At 39.0% G+C, this 23,960-nt stretch overlaps 1 protein-coding gene across 1 annotated transcript in view; it reads left to right on the top strand.

Moving 5' to 3' along the window:
- Window positions 1-3,572: 3,572 nt before the first annotated feature.
- BEND6 (BEN domain containing 6) overlaps window positions 3,573-23,960 on the top strand; it is an 84,249-nt gene continuing 63,861 nt past the window's right edge. The window contains 1 exon segment of the mRNA XM_021000496.2: window positions 3,573-3,791. The gene's annotated coding sequence lies outside the window, so the exon portion shown is untranslated.

The raw sequence follows: 23,960 nt of genomic DNA, 5'->3' as shown, positions 1-23,960 counted from the left end.
TAAAACTAAACTTCTAGATGTTGGGAAAGAAGAATGTTAGCACTCAGCAAAGGCAAGCACTGAACAAACTTCCTCCTGCAGTCTTGTCTGCAAATTTATATCATCCTTGTCAATACCAAATCAAATTTCTGGAGGCATATGACCTGATTACAAGCAACTGATTGTATGAGCGACTAACTAACAAGCAAATCTGACAAGCAATATCCACAGAGGGGACTTTTCAGATTACCAAATGCATACTCACATGTAAATTGGACCTAGGTCTCAATGAATGAGTCAATGGATAAAGTCACTATACTTAAACATCTCAGAGGAAACTATGTTTACCAAGGGATAAACCATCCAATGACTGTACTTACCACAGACCTTTCTTCCATAAGATCATGTTTATTTTTAGACTAAATGACTAATCATCAGTAGAAATCATTCATTACAGGACCTCAAAACACTTTTAATGGTAGCATTCATTTCTTCATGATGAGTGGTTTATTTCTTGGACAAAAAAACTCAGCCAACTCCAGATTTTGCAGCATTTCCATATTTGCTCTATCACATCCAAGAGACTGCCATATTGAGACAGTGAAATATATTTTGTATTACTTTGGGATTCCTTTAAAATTCAATTTCATTTTATTTTCAGTTACAAATTCTCTTGCTCTGCCTTCCCCAATCGAGAAGGAAAGAAAAATAAAGCCCATTATTTTGTATTACTATAGAATGAAATTAATAATGTGTTTTTTGTAACACTGCTTAAGTTGTATACTAGCTCTTTACTAGGCATTGCAATTCAATAGATTAATGACTTTAAAATTTTTCAGAAATAAAACATTTATTTTTGTACATGCTTCAAAACATTTAATACTACTGGGCTGGTGGACCATGGTCCCCCATCATCCTAAATTGAAGAGATAATAATCCTCCCCTTTCTATTTATAGAGATATCACTACACCAAAGTGTTGTTATTACATAACATGATTATAAGCAACAAAGGTCAGAATATAATGTAGGGTCCAAAAATGGAATTTCTATTAACCAAGAATTCGATGAAATATATTTTTCATGTAAAATCAATTTGCACATAGGACAGATATCAAAAATGCAGTTCTTTAAAGTCTGTTGTGTGCTTTCACTTTAAATAAAAAGACAATTCTTTCCCACAACTCAGTGATGTCCTTTCTCAGTTGCACAAATATTGACTACAGTACCACCAAGCTTCAAGACTGGCCATGTGAACACATTATTAAGAAGAAAATAACCATCTCATCTGAAGGCTTAAGGTCTGAATGGACTTAGAGTGACAATGGTGAATTTCTAGTGGTGCTTTGCTAAAATGTCAATTTAAAACTGTTGTGCTACTTGAAGAAAAGCATCATTTATTTTTATAGCTGAATAAAAAAGCTCCACCTAACCACTGTTACTACATCACCTGTATGGTTCCAAATGTTAGGAGAACAGGAGAGGAATTTAATCACTCTCATTCCTCAAACCAATCAGAGCTATCATCACTCTGCAAGTATTATCAAAAACTCCTAAATATAACATCTTCTTCAAAGAACCAAGTCTTTTCTTATCTGCTAATGAGGAGAGTTGGCAATGGATTCTGAGCTTCCTTCCAGCTCTAGATCTATAATCCTATGAAAATAAATTTGCCAGTGCTGAAAATGAAAGGCAGATGTAGCCAATCTCTCTCCTAATTCAGTGCTTTAAAGTGGCCTCTCCTCTCTATGTCTCTTATCCAAGTGAACAACTTGGCTACGGTAGTGAGCTACCCACATGTAGGAAGCATCTACCAGTAAATTATACCTTGTAGACTAAAAAGTAAACTCACATCTACTCTACAGCTAGCTGTTCTCTGGTTCTGTGATATTTCTTTCTTTTTTTTTTTAACTAGCCCCTCCTAAATAAATACATAAATACATTAAATCTGCTTGCTGAGCCTGCTTGAGCTAGTTCAGCAGTGCTATTTGGGAAATCGCCTGGAAAGATTTACTTCAATACCAATCTAACTTGGACCGACATGCTAGAAACTCAGTGACCTAGTGATTTCATAACATGAACACAATGAATATTGGTACTCAGGAAATAGAACTTCTTCTGACCTTGAGAGTGCGGGCTAAATAAATTACCTCTGAACGCAAGTGGTGAGATCTCACGACCGCATCTGGAGAGAAAACAGAAAAGCAAGAACTGCATCGGACCCTGATTTCAATACCTGCTGAATCACTAATTAATAACTTATACTAGGTGACCTCGGTCCAGGTCGGGCAATCCCCACCTCACCACCCCTATACACACGGCGTCTTATCTAGTTGGAGAGACCGTGAGAGAACATCAGGCCATCACCCCTTCCGTGCTCTATCTGCGGGAAGGTCCCGCCAAAGTTATCGGGGAGTTATGGGGAACCCCAGCTCTCGCATCCCTGACTTTCTTCCTACCCCCTGGCTGAGCTCCTGTGAAGAAGGATGGGTGGGGACCAGGCTGCCGCAGTCCCGGACTCTGCTTGGAATCCCTTCAGGTTTTAGCAAACTGAGGCTAAAATGTGGATCTCTCACTCCTCCTTCCTCTCCCTCCCTACAATGTCTAGATCATCTAAGATGGGGGTAAATAATCCGGAGTCAGGTAGGGAGTGGGTAACTAGGGGTGGGAGATAGTGGAGGAGAAAAGGAAGCGCTTTTGCATCCCCTCCTCTATCGGCTCCAAACATCTTTCCTGTCCAGGGAAACGTAGCCAGTGCATCTCTTACCTCGGCTCCTGGAACGACCCGAAAAGACAGATTTCATGGGATGCCTCCCCTTCTGCAGCCTGCGGTGCCAGCAGCAGAAGAAGAGGATGGTGGCGATGGTCCCCAGGAGGAGCAGCAAGAGGAAGAGGGCACATTGAACGCTGTAAGGTCTCAGCAGCACCAAGAAGGCTGCGGCAATCATGGTGAGACGTGGGGGATGCTCAGGCTAGGCTGGAAGGACACGGAGACACATGCACAAGCACCTGGGGACACGCACACGCAGACACGAGCGACGCAGGATGGATGGATGGATGGCAGAATGTGTGTTGGCTCTAGAGCGGCGGCGGCAGCGACGGCGGCGTCATTCTCAGGGCTGCTGATCCCGCGAGGAGGCTCCCCAATGGCTGCAGACACAGAGCAGATCTGAGCTGATGATTGAATGCTGGGGGGGAGCTCAATGCATGACTCAGCAGACGGCGACAGGGAAGCGACCCGGCAGCCGGGGATTTTTTTTTCCTACCTCCCTCTTTGCCCTCACCCTTCCCCTCCCCCAGCCTCCCGCGTTGGTGCAGCTCAGCCCCCAGCGGCAGCGCTGCATGGAAACCGAGAGAGGGGAGCCCCTGCTCCGGTCGAGCCCGCCGCATTGCCCGGTAGACGCCTCCAGCTCCAGCATCCCAGCAGCGCCCAATTTAAATGCTGACCCCGGGACTGGAGAAGGGGCTGGCGTGGAAGGAGCTGTGGGGGTGGGGCACGCGAGCTCATCCCCAAGTTGACTGCTGCCGGCGACTCCCCGGGAGGGGGGAGGAGAGGAGGAGGAAAAAAAGGGGGGTGGTTTTGACTTGGCATGCTGGCTGATGACATCACAGGTTGTGGATGCTGCAGAAGGGGAGAGCGAACATGGCTGCTTCAAGTGAGGTACACTGAGTCCTGAACAGCGGACGACTGCGAAAGGCTTTCGGGAGCCCCGCTGGGGCTGCCAGCGGCCGGAGGGCTTGGGCTTTTCCGCAAGCCCCTCGGGCAGGAAGGATCCGACCCTGGTGAAGCGGATGAGACAGTGGCAGGGAGGGGGTAAGGAGTTGGGGGGTGAAGGGGAAGCTGATTATCCACACACTGATGATTTTCTTCTGGATTTAGATAGTCTGTGGCTCCCCAGCTCGTCTCACTGTCCAAAGCTACGGGGGAGCTAGACGTAGGGGAGAGGGGAAGAAGGGGGCGTGGGAGAGAAGTAAAACGATGAAGAATTGCTTACTCTCCAGTAGGTTCTGTTCTACCTAGAACACTGCACCCGGAGCTTCTGAGTTAGGGATGAGGTAGGGGTAGAGAAGGAGAAACAAGTGCTCACATGCGCGGAAAACCGAGGAAATCCTGGGGCTTCCAAAACTGGGTTGGGTGGGGGTAGGGGAGAAAACTATCCCCTCTGCAACCCCTTCTTCTACAGCGCCCTCCCTGATAGACCGGAGGTGTGAACTGCATCATCCCCTCTTCCCTAGAATTCAGCGTGAATTCTTCGGGCTTGGGGGGGGGGGTGCAGAAAAAAAAAGGAGAGTGGTTCGTCTAGTGTTATGGGTACTAAATTATGTCTCATTTAGTGAATCTGATGGAAAGAACTATTCCAAACTCTTTGACCTGATGCCTCAAGGGATTTAGGGATTAACTTGGGAAATGAATTTTTTTTTAACGTAGTAGGGGAGATGGGAGGGGTAAAGGTTGATTCTCCTTTTTATAAAGACCTAGGGAAGACTAAGAAGCAATTGTGTATTGCTCCAGTGTAGACCCACATGTCGCCACGAAGGCTATGGCAGTTTATAAGTAGATGGATTTTTATGTTGTTGCAGTTGTGAAACCTTGGTGAATAAACTATGGAAGCTATGATTTATTACATTATGACATCTAAGGCTCTTTAGGCATTAGCAGAGCTCAGGGGCTGAGTGTTTGTTGCATTGTATCCACAGCAAAGAGATACATTACTCTCCTGCAGTAAACTGCAGCTTTCTGCAGCAATAATTACTGCATGAGTGAACCTCCTCAGGTGCTGTCATCCCAAAAGGATATCTCAGAATTTAGTAACTAGAAAGCTACTAGACAATTCTAGTTTAAATATTTTATCTGTAAAGGCAGTTCTAATGACAGGCATGACAGTTTTTTTAACCACACTTGCTGCCATATGGAGTCTTTGATTTAGAGGTGGAAGGGACCTTAGAAATCATTCTAGTTCAGATATCTCTTTGACAGATAAGGAAATCCAGACTCATGGAGGGTTAAATAACTTGCCCTAGGTTGCACAAGTATTAAATTGAGAATATTTCACAGATTTTTTATAGGAAATTGTTTCTTTTGGAAAGCAGTTTGCAGAAAGCAAGTTTGCACATGATATAAATTTAGAATCAAATAAAATGCCAAGACACTTTGAAAATTTGTTTAACTTTAGTGATACAGCAATGAGGCAATCCCCCCCCAAAAAAAAAGTACGGTTGATACTTTTTTGGGTATACTTATCCAGCCAAAATCATTGAACTGTAGGAATGGCTTTAACATATTGTTCATAGAGCATAGATTTAGAGCTGGAAGGGACTTTGGAGGTCATCTAAACCAACCTTCTCAATTAACAGAAGAGGAAATTGAAGTCAAGAAGAGGTTAAGTGACTTGTTTGAGTTCACACAGACAATAAATGGGGTTTAGTAAATAACTCTACAGTAGAGGCAAATGAAGAGCAGGCACATAGCTTACTGGATAGAGAATGAGATTTGACGTTAAGAATAGAACTTCCTTAAAGTCCTACTCCAGCCCATAAGCTGAGTTGACTATGGGCAAGTCACCTAATATTTCAGAGTCCCCAGAGAATTCTCTAAAGGTATGTTGACTCTAGGACTCCAGGTTATATACAGAGTACTGATCTGCATTGGTGTTTCATTTTATTATTTTAGAATTGAAGATGCCCTGTGTCTGCTGTGAATAAACACCTGGAAAGGCTATGTAATAAGAAAAGTAGAATTTTACAGTATCACAGGCATTACCAGTATATCTAGCAACTGACTGATGCTATCAAGTAGAACTGTATCATGTGATCTGGTACTCCTGAAGGTTTCTTGACACCGCAGTAGACTGCAGTAAGGCAGAGTAATATTAATGCAATAATGGAGATTATTAAAAAGTATCCTGTTAGTTTGCAACATATGGCCAAACATTGTAAAATACTCTGCTTATCACAGTGTTAAGTGCAGTAACAGGAAATTTTTAAAGAAAACTTAATACATACTGTGTGTGAAGATGAATTCTGATAGATTTGAGTAAACTTAATATTGATTTTTTTCACTTAAAGTAGATTTATGATAAAATAGACATCCTGGCACAAAGAGTTATCAAATTTTGTGAATGCAATATAGAACTAATTTGTTCCCAAACTCAAAATTTTTAGCAAAAAAAAATTCACTACAATTTGATATCTTTAAAGCCACTTATCAGTTCCATAAATTTTACTGCATCCCTTTATTTGTTTCAGGTACATAAGAGAGCAGCATTTATCTCCCTGTATTAGCAAATACAGAGCTGGCTGGCACTCAAAGAGGATTGTGCATACTTCTCAGAAAATTAATTTAATTTCCCTCTTACATTGGTTATCACCAACTGATGTACCAAGAATAGGCAAACTAAATCTCTGAAGGTATATTGCATTTAGTGAAAAATCCAAATTTCTGTTGGCATTTTCCTACTAGTTTTTGAGGATAATCTCTAATTTCTTCCTTCAAATAATAGCATATTGTTACTGTTTCTTTTAAGTATGTTTCTATTTCTATATAATTCCTAGCCCACTTATGGACATTCCATAAAAATTAATTTAGCCAATTAATCCTTTTAGAGCTAATTTAGCTTCTACAATCACTCCATTTCATAATGTTGGATGCAAGAAAAGGCAAAAAATTTTAAATATTGTGGCAAATTCACAGATTAGTGAGGAAATGGCAAGAAATCTACTATACCAGGAATTTCTGGAATGTTATATTATAATTTGAAAGCTGTGTTAATTTACTGAATGAGTCCCAACTTAATTAAAATAATTGCCCATCATTAGTTCCCTATGCTGGAAATACCCTTGACATCTGTCATTAAATATTTTACAGTAAAATTACCCCCCCAAGTTCTGTTTATAGTACATACGTTTTATTTTATTTAGTTTTTGTTATAGATTTCATCTTTAATTCAACTTTATTTTCAGTTTTGAATTCTCTACATTCTTCCTCCTCCACCCATTGAGAAGGCAAGAAAAGCAAAATCCATCACATATATGTGTGTGTGTGTGTGTGTGTATATATGTGTATATGTGTATATATATATGGAGAGAGAGAGAGAATCATGCAAAAGAAATTTCCACATTAGTCATGTCCCAAAAAAGAAAGAAACAGAAGACGTGCTTCAATCTACACTTTGAATTCGTTAGTTCCCTGTCTGGATGTGAATAATATGTGTCATCATGAGTTTCCAGATATTGTGATTGGTGGGGCCGCTAGGTGGCTTAGTGGATAAAGCTCGGGCCTTGGAGTTAGGAGGACCTGAGTTCAAATTTGACCTCAAACACTTGACAGTTACTAGCTGTGTGACCCTGGGCAAGTGACTTAACCCCGATTGCCTCATCAAAAAGAAAAAGAAATCCCAACCAAAAGGAATTGTGATTGGCCATTGTGTTGATCAGAGTTAGTACGTCTTTAAAATTTGATTATCTTTCCAATTTTGCTGTTAATGTATAAGTTGTTCTCCTGGTTCTTCTCACTTCCCTTTCATCAGTTCATAAAAGTCTTCCCAGGTTTTCCTGAAACCATCCTCTTCATCATTTCTTACAGCACAACAGCATTTCACCACATACATGTTCCCTAACTTGTTTAGCCACTTCCCCAACTGATAAACATCCTCTCAGTTTCCAATTCTTTGCCACCATAAAAAGAGCAATAACACACATTTTTTTAAAAAGATGTAAAATTAAATTATGTTGCTTAGTATGAAAAATCTTTGTAGATTTACTGTCTAAAGACAATCTATTTTGATTCAACAAACATTCATTAAGAGTCTACCACACACAATACACTGCACTCTGGACACAAAGAATAAGCAAAAAGTCCTGTCCTCCAGGAGTTACATTCTACTAAAGAAATATGTTGTTGTTGTTTTTTTAAAAGTAAATACAAAGAAATATTAGGAGGGAGGCAGCGCTAACAATAGGAGGGGAACAGGAAAGATTTCCAATTAGAAACTGAAGCTCGAAAATGAAAATAGAAATTCTAACTAGAGGTAAAGGTAAAGAGAGTTTGCATTCTAGGTACAAGGGAACAACCTAAGGCAGAGATGTTAGATGATAAAGTGAGTTCTGGGAATCTCTTGTAGACAAGTTTGGAACATGGTTGTGAAGAGGAGTGATATGAAGTGTCTAGAAAGGTGTATGAGATATAAACTTTCATATCTCACCTAATAATTGTCACAGACTTTATGCCAATTTTTACCCAAAAAGTGGGGCATGACCATTATGTAAAGCTTTAAAATGTGCCAGTATTACTTAAAAATTATTTATTACTAAACTGTCTTTGGTGCAAGATTAGGATGCATGGAATACTTGTGAATATACATTAAAATTGAACACTGACAATGCACATAGGCTGAGAATTCTAAGCTAGCAGCTCGCAGCATATGAGTGATAAATGAGTATACATATGCCACTAGTGAATACATTCTGCTCTATTTACCTTTCAAGTGGCCTGATGAACAGAATTATAGTGTGGGACTATTACGTGATGAAAGGTTATAAACCAATTTTGGAAAAAAAAAAACCAGAGTATGATGATTATGCAATGGTGACGATTATGTGGTGAAATGCAGTATATCAAATTGCTTACCATTTTTAGGGAGGGAGGAGGAAAGAAAGGGAAAGATTAATTTGGAAGCAAATATTTTTTTAAAAATGAATGTTAGGGGCAGCAAGGTGGAACAGTGGATAGATGCCTGGCCCTGGAGTCAGGAGGACCTGAGTTCAAATATGGCTTCAGACACTTGACACTTACTAGCTTTGTGACCCTGGGCCAGTAGCTTAACCACATTGCCTCACCAAAAAAAAAAAAAAGGATGTTAAAAATTGTCTTTATATGTAATTGGGAAAAAAATAAAATACTATTTCAAAAAAGGTATACAGGAGCACAGTTGTGGAGGGCTTTAAATACTAAGGTAAGTAGTCTGTATTTTATTCTAGAAGCAATGGGTTAATAGGTTGTCAATAAACATTTATTAAGTGCCTGTTATGTGTCAGGCACTGAGTTAAAGGCTAGGGATACATAGAAAGTCTGTCCCTCCACAATCTAATTGGGGGGGGTGATGACATGCAAACAGAAATACAAAACTTGACAACTGATTGGATGGGGGTGGGGGTAAAGGAGAGGAAGAAGTAAGAATGACTCAGATTTTGAATATGGGTGGCTAGAAAGGCTGCTATACCCTAAACAGAAATAGGCTAGTTGGGAGGGGGGATGGGTTTGAATGGATATGGGCATTCTGTTCAATGCAATAAACAATCACAATTCCAGGGTATGGATGATGAAGCATTCTATCTGCCTCAAGGTGCAGAAACATAGATTTTCAGACACAGATAATGTGAGAACTAGTTTTGCTTGTCTACTATGCATTTGTACCCTAAGATTTTCTTTTTTAAAGAGGGCTGAAATTTCACTTGGATGTTGAATAGATTCTGTACATAGTTTGTAGGAAACATGAATAGCAATTGTATACGATGAGAGATGGAAGGGTTGTAATGTACATCACTAGTGGGAGAAGCAAAAATGAAGAAATTACTGCCCTACCCAAGTACCTCTATCCTGCCCCCACCAAAAAATGGAACACCAGGTTAGCACAGTTATCAGGACATAGAAAACTAAACACGATATCCAGCTCTCTCCAACTTGGAACATTTTAAAATATTTTTTCAGAGGAAGTATTCTATCTTCTGTTTGCAAAAAGCAGATCTTAGTTCTGGACAAGATTAAGAGGAAAGCACACCTATCAGCATCCAGGATCCTAGAGGTGAAATTCCTATGTTCTGGTGAAAGGGGAAGAAATGAAAGATGAGCTTTCTGCAGTTTTTAGGGTACAAATGTACTAATGATGCTGTCTGTCTATTGTTTCTCACTCTATATGACCAGCTTACCTGTTTCTAGTCATAAATATCCTTTAAAATGTCTTTTCATCACTTCTTTTATGGGAATCACTACTACCAAAAGACAAAGCTTACTTACACCTACCATTAGTCTTTGCAGTTACCTTTTATTCTTTAGCTCTTCAAAGATAATAATGTTCTTTCATTCTGGTAAAGTGCCATAGGGAATGTATTGGTGTTAAAGGTTTATCAGTCTACAAACTCTTGTTAGGAACTTAAATTATATGTGCCAGACATTGTGCTAAGCACTAGGGATACAAAATAAACAAACAATCACTTTCCTCAGAGGATTTACATTCTAATGAGAAAGACAACATACAGATTAGATCAAAGATAGCCTTTTCTTTATGACTCCATTTGCATTTTTTTTTTTTGGTTTTTTGGGGGTTTTTTTGCTTGTTTGTTTTGTTTCTGTTTTTGGCAATGATACTGGAGTAGTTTGCCGTTTTCTTCTCCAGCTCGTTTTACTGATGAAGAACTGAAGCAAACAGGGTTAAGTGACTTGCCCAGGGTCACACAGCTCCTAAGTATCTGAGGTCAGATTTGAACTCACAAAGATGAGTCTTCCTGATTCCAGGCCTACCACCTCATCCATTGTGTCCCCTAATTTCCTGTAAGGTAGCCTTAGGGAGAAGGCAAAATCAGGTTGTCTTAAAGGAGGCCAAAAATTCGCAGTCAGAAGTTAGCTGGCAGAGCATTCTAGAAATGGGGGACTGCCATTGCAAAAGCCTGGAGATGGGACAAGAGAGATAGAGCATCCTGTGTGAGGAATAGCAAGTACTCCCATATGTTTGGACCATAGAGTTTATACAGAAGAGTAATGTGGTTTATTTATTTATTTATTCATTCATTTTTTGTTTTCAGCCTTGTCTTCTGTGAGATTTTGAGTTCCAAATTTTCTCCCCATCTCTCCCCTCCCCCCACCCCAAGACAGCATGCTATCTGATATAGGCTGTACATATACATTCATATTTGAACTAATTTTCACAAGTGATGTGTTTTTTTAAAAAACTGAAAAGTTAGGAATAGGCACCTTGTAAAGAGCTTTAATTGCCAAATAGAGTTTATATTTGATCCTTGATGTAATGGAGTGACATTGGAGTTCATTGAATAATCAAGTCAAGAAGCACTTATTAAGCACCTATTATATTTTAAGCACTGTACCTGTTACTTAGTAGGCACTTAATAAATGTTCATTGACTATTGACTGTGCCTAAAATATAAAGACAAAAAAAATTCTTATTCTCAAGGAGCTCACAATCTAATAAGGGAGAAAACATGCAAACAATGTATACACAAGATATATTCAGGATGAATTTGAGCTAAATCTTAGAGGGAGGGCATTAACATTAAGGAGGATCAGAAAAGGCTTGCCGAAAGTGGAATTTTAGCTGACTTCCTCAAGGAAGTCAGGAATAAGATTTAAATTACAAATCTCAATTAGGCCTTCACTAGTACCAGGCAAGCCTATGCTACCTCCCTCATCAGCTCACTACCTCACTTTCCATAGTGGCTCTTCCAACCTTTTTCAGCCTTCCTCAAACCCCTGGTAGTTCCCTCTTACCCCTACTCTCAACTAAAAACATTGCCTCACATTTTACAGGAAAAAAAAAATCAAGGCCATCCACCATGAACTCCCTCTTCTCCCTTACTCATCTTGTATCACTCATGTGGCTGCCACTGTCTCTATCTCTTTCACTATCTGCTACAATCTCCTTCACTCCTGTCTTACAGGATAAGGTGGCCTTACTTCTTATCAAGGTTAACCTCTCTACCTGCTCAAATAATCCTGTTATATCCCATCTCCTCTAATAAATTGCCCCCTCTGTCATCTTCACTGTTACTAATTTTCAATCTCTCCTTGTCTACTGGCTCATCCCTACTACCTATTAACTATCCATGCCTTCCTAATCCTGAAAATACCTTCACTTGGTTCTTCCATCCCCATTAACTGTCCTATATCTCTTCTGGCTATTGTGGCTAAACATCTGTTTACTAGGTGCCTCCACATTCTCTCCTCTCACTCACTTCTTAATTTACAATAAAGCTTTTGACCTCATCCTCCTACCACTGCTCTTTCCAAAGTGACTAATAATCACTTAGTTGCCAAAACCGATAGCCTGTTTTCAATCCTAATTCTCCTTAATTTTCTTGCAGCCTTTGACACCATAGATCACCCTTTCTCCTTAATACTCTCTTCTTCCTAGGTTTTCAGGATACCTGGTTCTCCTGGGTCTCCTACCTGTCTTATTTCGTCTTCTCAGTCTCCTTTATTGGATCCTCATCCAGATTAAACTCTCTAACAGTAGGTAAACCACAGGGTTCTGTCCTGAGCCCTTTTTCTTTTTCCTCTAGAGTACTTCATTTGGTGATCTCATCACTGCATTGGATTTAATTATCATCTCTATGTTGATAACTCTTAAATCTACCTATCCTGCCCTAATCTCTCTGCTGACTTCCAGTCTGCAGTCTCCAACTGCCTTTCACAAATCTCAAACTGGACATCCAAGAGACATTTTAAACTAAACATGTCCGAAACTAAACTCAATATCCTTCCCTCTAAACCCTCCCCTCCCCCAAACTTCCCTTAATTGTAGTGAACACTACCATCCTCCTAGGCTTGTAGCCTTGGTGTCATCCTCAATTCCTCACTATCTCTTACCCTCCCCCCATATCCAGTGTATTGCCAAGGCGTGTTAGTTTCACCTTTTCAATATCTCTTCAATATGCCCCCTAATCTCCTCTAACGCTGCCACCACTTTGGTGCAGGCCCTCAACATCTCATACCTGTACACTGTTATAGCATACTGGGGGATCTTCCTACCATCAAGTCTGTTCTCCACTCCAATCCATCATCCATTTAGCCAACAAAATGATTTTCTTAAAGTACAGGTCACCCTCCTCTTCAGTAAATTCCACTGGTTTCCTACTTCCTCTAGCATCTATTTGGCACTCAAAGCCTTTCATAACCTAGCCCCATTCTACTTTTCCAGTTTTTTTATACTTTCTTCCCCACCACATACTCTTCAATCCAGTGACACTGGCCTCCTCCTATTCTATGAACAAAATACTATATCTCTCAGCTCCCAGCATTTTTTTTTATTGTCCCCTATGCTTGGAATGCTTTGCCTCCTCTTTTCCACCTCCTGCCTTCCATGGCTTCCTTTAAGTCCCAGCTAAAATACCGTCTTCTACAGAAAGCCTTTCACAACCTCTCTTAATTTTAGTGCCTTCTTTCTCTTAATTATTTTCTGTTTATCCTGTACATATTTGTTTTCTTGTTGTCTCTCTCATTAGATTAGATTGTGAGTTCCTTGTGGACAGGGACAGTCTTTTGCCTCTTTTTGCATCCCTAGCATTTAGTATAGTGCCTGATACATAAAAAGTGCTTAATAAATGTTTATTGATTGAGGTAAAGAGGTAAAGAATTCTAGACAAGGGGGACAGCCTAGTGAAAATGCCTAGAGTTGGAAGATGGAGGGTCTTTTGTGAGAAGGGGAAAAGAGGCCACTGTCAGTGGATCACAAGTGGAAGATGACATGGTCAGACCTGTTTCAGGAAGATAACTTGGGCAGTTGTATAAAGAATTGATTGGAATAGGGAGAGATAGGAGGCAAGAAGTCTAATTTGAAAGTTATTGCAATAGTCCAGACAAGATATGGTAAGGGCTTAAATTGAAATAGTGGCTATGTGAGTGAAATAAGAGAAGTTATGGAAGAAACGTCGCTAAAGTAATTACAAGATCAACTGATTGGATATATGAAGTGAGTAGAATTGAGGATAACACTATGGTTGTGAATGACTGGAAAAATTTAGGTGCCCCTGATAGTAATAGGAATGAGTCTTTGCCACAGCAAGCAGTTGGGGACTATTAGAAAACACTGTATAGTTTTCCAAATGATATCCAACTGTATTTCCTCTTACTTAATTCTGGACTCAACTTACTGTCTTGGACAGCCATTGCCCAAGATATATTTGACAAACTACTGAAATAACTTTATGTCATAATATGAGCACAATGCATTTTTCTTCTACTTTGTTTTTATAATGTGGATGCTTAGATAAAAAGTTTTCACATTGCTATGTATTTCACTGGATTAGGGCTATAGAAGTGTTGTTGTTGTTCAGTAATGTCTGACTTTTCATGACTCCGTTTTGGGCTTTTCTTAGCAAAGATACTGGAGTGGTTTGCCATTTCCTTTTCCTGATCATTTTGATGAGAAACTGAGGCAAACAAGGTTAAGTCCCAGGGTCACAAGCCTCATAAGTGTCTGAGGCCAGATTTAAACTCAGGAAGATCTATTACCCATTTTTTCCCATGCTATCAGGATTTATTCTCTATTAGTTAATTTAATAGATTATGTTATGCTAAAGTGTTCATGTAAAGTGTTGATTGATGACACTGGCTTACAGTTCTACTATTCCTAGATAACATTTTTTTTTAATCTAGACCTGTGATTTCATCAGGTTAAGTAACTCCCTAGTGAGGAAATTTCTACCAATACCAATTTATACCTGCTTTGTAATTTACAATTCTAGAGAGTTGTCTATTTAAGTGTAAGCAAATTACTAAATTACTCAGCATCATATAGCAAATATATGTCAGAAGCATGACTTGAACTCTGGTCTTCCTCATTCCAAGGCCAGATCTCTACTCACTATACACCATTGCCTCTTACTAGTGTGACATATGAAAAGTCTGAAAGACATAATTTCTGGGTAATTAATCACTTTATTAATTGTGGCTAAAGAATAATTAATATAAAAGGATGTTCATTTGGCTTTCTCTTGTAAACTAATGACGAATCATGGAGGCCTCTCAATACTTATGTGTCCTTGGAAGAATGGGTGTTTCCAACAGGTAGGAATCAACTCTGATAGGTTAACAATTAATGAGAATGAACATTATAATGAGAGGTGGGCCTGTTCTAATGAGAGGCTGGGTTTGGGACTCTGATCATGTCACTCCTGGACAAAGAGAGACTCGTTTATTTCAAGCCAGACTTCTCCTGTCCAGAGCAATCTATACAAAAGGATTGTCAACAGGCAATCACAGTTTCATGAAACTAACATGAAAACTAGGTTTATTACAAGAGAAATGAACATGCATCTGGAACCCAAAGAGTTCACAATCCATATAGAAGTTTGTATTTTTATAACAGCAGGACAAAGGAAAAAGGAGATACCAGAAATTGCTACCTAAAGGATTGTGGCATGAGAAAAGAGAGGTGCAATAAAGTTAGGAAAAGGACAGAACCCTTCCTGAAGGGGAAAGCAAGAGCATGGCAAAAGCTGCATTCTTTTCCCTTTGGAACTGCTAAACCAGGGGTGGGGAACCTTTTCATGTTGGAAGGCCACATTAATATTTAGCTATAATCAAATAAGGCTTCATTCAAGAAACTTCAATTAGATATACTTAGAATGTACTTTATTTTATAAAAATCTACTGTGTACTTCAAAAATTTCAAAAAATGAAAACTATTTGTTAATTTTAAAGTTAACTAACCTTTTAATGACTTTGTTTTGCCTGCTTTTTGTTGGAAAGCATTTGAATATTTCGTTGCAGCATGGAGGTCCACAGTTTCAGTTGATCCTCTAGATGGGTATTAGTCATTTGTGACCTTAGGGGCATCTTGATTTGGGTTAGGTAGGAGAATGTAGATTCTCAGCAATAAGTGGTTGAAAGGCAAGAAAGCATTTTTAGGGCACGTTGCTGAAGGTTCGAGTATTCTGCTGCATTTTTTCATATTTCAATTGGATCTTTCTTAGCATCAAACAATGACTTAAAAAATGTCATCTACTGAGAGCTGAGGCAATTCTGTCTGTAGTTTAAAGTGCCTTGGTGATATCAACTAGGTGAGGCTGAAATGCTCATTTGAGTGTGATATCATGATTCTCAAAGTCAGTGAACCTTTTGCATGTGTCATCCTGCTCCTCAGTGACCTTTGCTAACTGGGGAAAATGTTCATCTGAAATTTCCTTTTAAAGAACTGTTTTGAAAAAAGATAGCTTTGGGGCAGGTAGGTGACTCAGTGGATAGAGCAGTAGACCTGGAGTCTGAAGGACCTGAGTTCAAATTAGGCTTCAGACAAGACACTTGACACTAGCTGTGTGACCCTGGGGCTAGTCACTTAACCTGCAATTGCTTCACTCAAAAAAAAAAAAAAAGATACCTTTTTTTCGAAGTGCTTGGATTTTTTGCCACATATATAGTTACCTTGCAGAGAGATATTCAAATGGTTTTGATTTGACATAGCACATAGAAATGCAGCATTCTTATAGAAATCTTATGGTTCTCCTTGAAAGAGGCAGTAGTTTGTACTTTGAAATGTTATTGAGGTCTAAGCATCCTATGACTTCAACAATGCATTCTTTCACAATATCTACATCACTGAATGGCTTCCTGTTTCTCCTGAGTATATAAGCCATCTTATATGTTGCTTCAGTGGCATTATTTCCAGGTCTTATTGCTGCTTGAAAGAATTATCTTTGCTTTTGATTTTCATCTTTTAATTTCTGCAATATAACCTTTCACCCTTCTTCCTCTAATTTAAAGTATTTGTGGTCCTTATAAGTATTATAATGCTGATGAGCATTGCATTTCTTTAATGTTGATATTGCAATATCACAAAGCAAGCAAATCATCTTTAGCAAAAGAAATCCCAATCCTCATTAAAAAAATCTGTTTTCTTCCTTCAGCGTTCTCATGTTCTTCTTTGACATGATGAGCTGTTAAACAGACAGAATTAAAAAATACTGTTGAGCTGTGCAACTATTCACAAATTCTACTTCAAACAGAAACACAGTGCACCATTGTCAAAAACTGATAACAGACTGGTGTACTCAGCTCCCATAAACTCTTGCCAACCAGCCTTGTGCAGTAGTGGCACCGTCACGTGGGGGATGTTAGAACTAAATAATGAGCATAGCAGCCATCAATTTAGTTCTTATGGCTTACTAATGTTCTAATTGTGCTAGTCAATCTGGGAGAATTATTTCATTGAAACTTATTTTATTCTTTGATATTTTAAATATGGTCATTTAAAAATAAAAGTATAAAAGATGAACAAAAATATATTAAAAATAAAAGGATTTGTTCTATAAAATTTGGATTTAGTCAAAAGGCCACACTTAAAGACGTAGAAGGCCACTTGTGGCCTTAAGGCCACAGGTTCCCCATGCCCTGTGCTAAGCTATGAAGATAGGATGGTCTGCTTATCTACAAGGGTCTCAGCTGCGCAAGCAGTTTTCCACTTTAGTGCAGACTGACTGGCACCTGTCTTGACTCCCAAAGACACACAAGGAATCCAGTTTGGGAGGCAAACAACAAATTATGTCATCTGGAAGGCGGCAGAGGGAGGGAATGGCTTAGTCCTTGACACATTCAGGGCCTTTTGCATACTCTGGGTCCAGTGTTTCTGAATAATATGGCAACTCAAAAAGACAAGTTCAAGGGACTCCTTAACAGTCCTTATCTTCCTCCTCATTGGTCAAAGGTGATCCCTGAGTACACTGATGACCACATAGAGCACACTGGGTAAAACAGGACTGTGGATACTACCAGGAACAGCTCCAATTACAAAATGAGATCAGAACCATCAACCAAGCACAGTACAAACCATAGTAAGAATGACCAAAATTAGGGACTAATTCAAAGGGGAGAACCAAACAACATCAAGATAATGGAGAAAATGTAGTGTACAGATACAGAAAATAAAAGCTAAAGGTGTATGACAATGGGCAACAATATTAACAAACATTAAGTCTCCCTGCAGTGTAGTACTTCTTTCCAATATTCATTCAATCAACACATTTCATCCAGGATCTCAAAGGCCCCATACAGTTGTCTGGCCCCTGACACAGCTTTCCTTGGAGCAGACTGGAAAATATCATGTCCTCAGGGTGCCCTTCCAGGATCTATCCTCTACCCAGTCAGTGAGCAGTGAAAGATGGTAGGGTAAGAATTCCACCTAGATTAGATTTTCCCTGTGAGGTCTTCTGTTTGGATGGGGTGAGAAGCATGTACCTGGAGGATTTGGGCAATCTCATCTGTCAGCAATATCTTTCACAAAGACTGGCTGACTAACCTACAGGTGTCTAATTTCTGAATGAGGAAATAATAAGGAAAAAAAAACTGGATTCCACCTCCACCCAGATTGTTTGTTTATATGAGAAACAATAATTTTTCTCACTAGACAGCAATAACAACTGCATTTCTATTCCAGACTTACCTTCTGCTCATATTACCCCCAAAAGATGGAGCATCAGCAGGAATTTGAAATAATTTATTTTTTTCTCCAACAAGGAGTAAATTCTGGCTTGACTTTATTATGTCCCCAGACATAGTGATTTGGTAGTCCAGTGTTTTATTTGTTTTCCTGCCTCTAACATTTAGGTAATCTGTGTTACCTTGGACAAATCACTTAACTTCCTGGGCCTTGTTCTCCTCATCTCTTAAGTAAATGGGCTAGATCAGGGGTGGGGAACCTGGGGCCTTTTGACTGAGTCCAAGTTTTACAGAACAAATCCTTTTATTAAGGGGATTTGTTCTTTGAAGTTTGGATTCAGTTAAAGGGCTGTACTTGAGGACCTAGATAAGTTCCCCATTCCTTGCTAGACTAAATGGAGTCTGAGACCTCTTTCAGGTCCTTTCAGATATCAGATCTATGATCCTATAATGCATGTAACATTCTCCCATATAGATTACTCAGATTGCTGGTTGAATGTACAGAGTTAAAATCCACCTTGTGGTAAGATAGGAAAATGCAGGCGCTCTATGAAGCTGGTTGCAGTCAGAAAGACCTGTTTCTCTTCTGACAAATACTTGCTGTGGCACCTTGGGCATGTACCTTAACCTTTCACTGCCACAGGCAATTTTCTGAGACTGTAAATTTTGAAACAGCTGCTGATGTGTACTGGTAGAGGTAGAGTCACACCAACAAAAATCATAGGGACTGACACTCCCCCCTCCTCCAAAAAAAATTACCTTTGTGACTTAACCTCAGCTATTTCATTGATTATAGCTGGGGTTCTTTCCACTAGCCCCTAGCCATGAGTAAGTTAGTATGGATCTTGGCCAGAAGACTTTTTTTGGATATAGAGGACAGAGAAGAAAGACCTTGGAATGTAATTTGGCCAGTCCTTCTAACTTTCTGTTGCTGATCTGTAAAAAAGCAGGAAAATTGTCCAGTTGGTGACATCAGTGTGAAATACTAAAAGCTTTACCTTAGGAGACCCAAAATTATAGTTTATATGGGTCTGTAGCTGAATTATTAAAAACAATGGCACTAACTTTTGACTGCTTATCTGCTTAGACAGAGCACTTGTTTCTGGTGAGCTTTGCGAATTCCCTCATTCATTCAGCAAATCTATTGAGAACCTTTATTTTGAAGGCATTCTCCAAAATGACTGACTTCGAAAGGAATTGAGATAAATCTGGGATAATATATGTTCCATGGCCTATTTATTGCCAGACTGTTTGTTGTGTTAGTTTGAGACTAGGCTTAGTGCCAGGAATCCATGAGTGTGTTGATGTAGAAAGCCAAAAAGAGCATCTTTATCAGGATCCCACATATTCATCAGTGTGATCCTGATTTGGATATTTTGCTAATGCATTGCAAATATGATGATGATGGCCAACCCTTTGAATTAGTGACATTATTTGAGGAATATATTTCTTTCACCATTTTTGCTGCTTTGAGTTATTTAAGAAAAAAAAGCAGTAATGCCAAATATTGAAGTTATGAGCAATACAAATAAATTTTCTTGACAATTTTTCCTGGAAAATGAATTTCCAGCTCTTCTATCATATTTTATCTGCTGTTTGCCACTTGTGTGATTGTGATAAGTCATATAACTGGATGGCCTTGGCTTTGTCACCTGTAAAATATGGGAATTGGACTAGATAAGTTCTGAGGTCCTTTCTATTACTAAATCTACAATCCTATTATCCATATTCATCAGTATAGATATTCCTTTCACCATTAGATTGCAAGCCTATTATCAATAAATAAAGCAACAAGCATTTATTAAACACCTGCTATGTGCTACAGAAGTGTAACATCATGGATAGAAAGGTAGTTTCAGAGTCAGGAAGACCTGTATCAAAGTCCCCCATTTCCAAATACACATGGGCTGTGAGATCCTGGTTGAGTCTCTTAACCCCTAAGGGACCTCAGAAGATTCTCTAAGACTATGTAACTTGTAGAACAATTGTTGTTCTGCGTTTGAAGAGACAGCTTCTTGACTAGGGAGCTCCCTATGCTGTTGAAATCAAAGGTTTAGACCGAAAAAAAAATATTATAGATACAAATTCAAAATTGAGTTCCTGCCTTCAAGGAGCTTATATTCTGTTAAAATGAGACAACAAGATCACAAGTAAATACAGTGTAATTGGGGTCTGGCATGTATGAAGGCCTATCAGCTTGCTACAGTGGCATCTACCTTAGGACACCAGGGAGCTACTTCCAGGAGAATTGTGATAATGTGAACAAGAAGTACCTTGGAGATATAGACTAGGAAGCATGCATTGGAATTCTGTAACTAGCTCAAGTCAGCTAGCCACCAGATGAAGAAGAGGCTCTTTGATTAGCTACAAAAGCATTTGAAAAAGACCTGTCAGCTTCGGGTGTATCTTAGCCTCAGTGCTCCCAGAGGAGCTCAGCCCTTAGTGAAAGGAATGGAGCCCAAATTCAAAATATCCAGAGGATTCCTCAGCATCCCATACTTCCAGAATTTGGGTTTTCAGCCAATACACATCAGTGTCCCAAGGTATGAAAAAAGTAGAGACTTCCTCAGTGATTCCAGGGCCCAGGTTTTGTTGGTAGCATAGCATTGATGGCCTGAGAGGTGAGGAGTAATTTTGGGGAATGACCTTCAGTGGGACAAAGGCTTACACAGCAGTCATGTAAATCAGGACATGAACTTGGTAGTATCGATGCTATGTAGGAAGTGAGCTAAGTTTGTTTGGTTTTTTTTTATAGCATTTCATTTTCCCCCAAATACATGTGTAAGCTAAATTTCTAACCTAATCACCTTCCCCTCCAACCCTCAGCAACATGTCCCAGGTGGCATAAGATGGATTTTGACCCCAGGGTTTTGAAGGAAAAGTTTGTTCATTTGTTCTGTATTTGTGAAGTAAATATCCCTTTGTAAAAGTTAGTCCAGGGACAGCTAGATGGTATAATGGATAGAGCTCTGGCCCTGGATTCAGGAAGACCTGAGTTCAAATCCGGCCTCAGACACTTGGCACCCACTAGCTGTGTGACCCTGGGCAAGTCTCTTAACTCCATTGCCTAGCCCCACCAAAAAAAAGTTAATCCAATGTTAAATGGTTAAAAGGAAATGAGGGTGCTAATATTGGACTCTAAGGGGCGGGGAGAGGGGGGATGACATAGTCAGTGGAGGCTCAGGCTAATGGAGAAGAGGAATGCTTTAACCCTCTCAAGTACCCCCAAGATCCCTGAAGGGGGGGGCAGGAAGAGATAATAAAACTGATCCTAAGAGAGTGAGACCGGAGCATACATGTTACAACAGGATATATAATAAATAAATAAATACAAAGTGATTTGGAGGAGAGAGAACTAACAACTCTCTGTTAGGATTGAAGATTGTCTTTATTAGTGACTGTAGGGGAAACAAAAATTCAGAGCTCAATATCCAGCATTTTAATGATGATCCTCTCTGAATTTAGCTAAACTAGTCCACAGACAACAAACATATGGTCAGTTTGCTGCCATTCACTCATAACGTTTTCCATTTTCTAAGACCTGGCAAGGCTTGTGCTCTGCTAGTATAAAGAAAACCTTTGAGAACCTAAGATCAATGCCATATGGAGATAAATTTTTGTTTTAATGAAGACTTTAAAAGGAATTTATTTAGTCTTTTGACTATAGGAATAACAATAGCCAAAGAAAATTAGTTATCTCTGATAGTTAAATGCCAATTTATTCCATTTTATATTTTAGCATGTTTAGAAGCTTATGATTGTCCTTTGGGTTACCAGATCTTGAGTCAGTGGCATTGTTGAGAAATTTATCAATCTCTCATGAGTTTCACAGACATCAAAAGCAATCTGCCTTGCTTTAAAAGAGTTTTTTTGTTATTGTTGTTTTGTCAATAAAATATTGTTCCATGGTATTCATACTGTATCACATACAATGCTTGAAAGACGGTTTTAGAAAATAATCATTTAGTATCCATAAGCAAATAAATTGATGGATACAAGGTTTGAATTTAATGTGAGGTTAGTCATATAATAAAATACTGAGTCATTGGTCCAGGAAATTTACTCAGAGTTGAAGTAGCTGCCAACAGAAAATATGAGGAGTAGCCAGAACCTTTAGAACTGTAAGTTATCATTTGGTTTTTCTCCTTCTCATCCAGATATTGTAAAATGACTTTTCCATTTCTAAGAATGGGAAATTAAGCTTTACAGATGAGACTCAGTTCAAGTAAAAAAAAATTCTCCATTCTTCAGTGGAGAAGGAACAAGTTTTCAGAGAGATTTATGGTGGTCTGATTAATATGATATTAATGCATTTTGATTCATAGTCATGAATGATATTCTAGTAGGCTTAGAAAGAAATCTACTTTGCAAGACAACTTCTCCTTATCAAACTAATCCCAAGTAATTAAGAGCTAACATTTATATAGCACTTTGAGGTTTTCAAATCACTTTACATTCATCATCTGCTTTGATCCTTATAACAATCTTGTAATTGGTGTTATTATCCTCATTTTACAAATGAGGAAACTAGGGGCAGCTAGGTAGCACAGTGGATAAAGCACTGGCCCTGGAGTCAGGAGGACCTGACATCAAATCCGGCCTCAGACATGTAATACTTCCTAGCTGTGTGACTCTGGGTAAATCACTTAATTCCAATTGCCTCACTAAAAACAAAAACAAAACAAAAAAAAAACAAATGAGGAAACTAAAGCAGAATGAGCTGAGGTGGTTTGCCCAGGGTCACAGTTACTTGGTGGCTGAAGCAGGGTTTGAACTCAGGTCTTTTTTCTTCCTCCTGTGTGTTATTTATTAATAGTAGTGAAATAATGGGACAGCTAGGTGGCACAGTAGCCAGAGTGCTGATTCTAGAGTCAGAAACATTCATCTTCCTGAGCTCTCAAATCTAGCCCCAGACACCCACCAACCATGTGATCCTGGGCAAGCCACCCAACCCTGCTTGGCTCAGCCTCCTCATCTGTCAAATGAGTTGGAGAAGGAAATGGCAAACCACTCCAGCATCCCCACCAAGAAAACCCCAAATGGGGTCACAAAAAGCAGGACACAAATGAAATAATTCAACAGTTACAAAAGTGAAATAACAAAAACTTAAAGAATTCATTGGACTATGTAAAAAGTTAGCAACTACAAAACAAAACAGATACAAATGTGGTGTTCAAGTACTCTTTGTTGATTGGATCTACTTGAATCTACTAAATTCAGACAAATATCCATGTTATATACAGAGAGAGACCATTGCTTCCTTTCAATTACTTCTATCATGACCAGAGAAGTGTTTCAATTTGTACTAAGTATTTTGACACTTTATAGATTTCTGAATTCAACTCAGTTTAGTTTAATTCACCAAGAATGTATTAAACAGCTACCATGAGCTAAACATTATACTAGGATAAGAGAACAACAAAAAAAGAAAACAAACAAAAGAAATAATCTCTGCCTTCAAGAAACTTAAATTCTTACATTCTTCTGAATGTCTGAATATAGATGGGGTGGCATGGTGTTCTCCTTGACATTACCCATAAAGGTTTTCAGCATTTTACCCAAGAGATAAGAATTGCAATGAAAACTAAATGAGCACTGGTCTGGAAGTCAGAATACCTTGATTTTAATCCTGCCTTTGTGGCTGACGGATTTTTTTCCTTTCAGAAAATCCTCTATTGCTATTTATTTTTTTTTTAAGTTTTATTGATGCTTTTTGTTTTTTATAACATAGTCAATTCCAAATATGCCCTTTATTCACACTAAATGAGCCTTCCCTTGTAACAGAAAAAAGCAGTTTAGGAAAACCAACTTAGATTGTGACTG

Source organism: Phascolarctos cinereus, unplaced genomic scaffold, assembly GCF_003287225.1.
Source record: "Phascolarctos cinereus isolate Bilbo 61053 unplaced genomic scaffold, phaCin_HiC Scaffold_5;HRSCAF=322, whole genome shotgun sequence".
Classification (NCBI taxonomy): domain Eukaryota; kingdom Metazoa; phylum Chordata; class Mammalia; order Diprotodontia; family Phascolarctidae; genus Phascolarctos; species Phascolarctos cinereus.
The sequence above is the reverse complement of the archived record's forward strand: the minus strand, read 5'-3'. Positions and strand labels throughout refer to the sequence as shown.